We start from the raw sequence: 1707 nt of genomic DNA on the forward strand, positions 1-1707 counted from the left end.
ATATCTAACACTAATAGAATTCAAACGTTCCAAAATCACTATCACTTCGACGATTATCAAATGCTCCACCCTATATTTCTAACTATACTCTGCATAACGATCTCCATGTGAGAACAATAGTTGAGGAAGCACGCATTTTTTACACTCGTTTCCACAAACGACTCCATTCACACCCTAACCCTCTCATAAACGATCTTTCTATCCTTACATTACCTGGAAATCCAAACCGCAGACTAAAAAGAAAGTGGTGCCGCGACCTATTACAAAACTTTAATGTCTAACGTCTGTCAAAAAAAAAAAAAAAAATATATATAAATTATGTAATTATAGTAAAAATTAATTAAAATAATTAATCAATTAGTCAAGAGTCACTAATGGGTGGCTGCTTAAATCACGCCTGTCACGTATCATGTACTATTATCATATAAGCTTATTGTGCAAACTGTACAGATTGTTTATTTCCAATAAAAAAATAAAAAAAAAAAAAAAAAATGTTTAAATATCCGTTCAATTTACACCTACCTACTTTACAATATTATTATTCAGGATAATCGAGGGGAAATAATATTATAAACATTTTTTGATAATAATAAATAATATTCTATTGTACGACGGTTACGGTTACATTATTTATCATATAATTTAATCATTATATACAGTAAAATTGTTCAACCTCTGAGCACATATTCTTTAGTAAATAGCAAGTAACTAATTACTAAACTACTAAAGAGTTATAAACTTATAAATTAAGATTAAGGCCGGGCGCAAACTAAATCATTGCAAAAAGATTGGCTTGGTTATTGCAGTTTTTTATTCACTGCATATCTGCATTGATGTACACCCGTCGCCTGGCTTAAGCCTACAAGAAATACTAATTGTTACAAAAAAAAAAAAAAATGAGTAGGTAGGTATGCATCAAAAATCAAAACATACATTATTTTTATTTTCGATTTCTCCAAGATATTTTTATTCTAAAGTAATCACTGATCAGTACGACAGTACAATATTATTTATGACTACATGTGTTACCCAGGGATAAATGAAACCGAGATTGGCAATCCACCTGCGACGGATTGTAAAATCCAATAAGTATCTTAATTTTCTAACGTGAATCAATTGTGATCAGAAATAAATCAATGTAATATGATCATGAATTTAATATGTTTAATAGCATGTATTAGGTAAGCCATATTGCTATTTATATTCTCAATTGTTTGTAAAAATCGGTCAAATACCTATTTGTTTAATGCGTACAATTGGCCTCTAATATATTACAATAGCTATTAATCAATCTGACATTTAAATAGAATTGTTTTATTAGCCTAAATTAGGGCCGTATTAGCGCATAGGCACTAAAAAACTGTGCCTAGGGCCTACGAAAGTAAAATGTGTGACTACGATTTTTTTGTAATATTTATGCTTTTAGATTCTGAGTGGAACGATGAATGTATTGATTTTACAATGATGTGTGTTTTTTTATTTTTTTATTTTTTTTGTGTCTGTGTACACGATAAGTAGTCGAAATAATGCTACGATTTTCAACTTCAGTATCTTGTTCGATCAGAAAGTGAATATCGTTGGTGCATTGGGGAGGTCAAAATTTAAATTTTCCAGTGGTTTTCAAAAGCGCCGGGAAAAACAAAAGAAAAATTAAGAAAACGGGAATTTTTACGCAAAATCGATTTTTCACAAAATTGAATTTGGTTT

General features: G+C 29.9%; 1 protein-coding gene across 1 annotated transcript in view; it reads right to left on the bottom strand.

Annotated features, from left to right (window-relative positions):
* Nucleotides 1-668: 668 nt before the first annotated feature.
* The window catches only part of LOC100160605, a 10534-nt gene continuing 9495 nt past the window's right edge, over nucleotides 669-1707 (bottom strand). Inside the window, exon 11 of the transcript XR_003839492.1 lies at nucleotides 669-859. The gene's annotated coding sequence lies outside the window, so the exon portion shown is untranslated. The remainder of the gene's footprint in view (nucleotides 860-1707) is intronic.

This window comes from Acyrthosiphon pisum, chromosome A2 (assembly GCF_005508785.2).
Source record: "Acyrthosiphon pisum isolate AL4f chromosome A2, pea_aphid_22Mar2018_4r6ur, whole genome shotgun sequence".
NCBI classification, from domain to species: Eukaryota; Metazoa; Arthropoda; class Insecta; order Hemiptera; family Aphididae; genus Acyrthosiphon; species Acyrthosiphon pisum.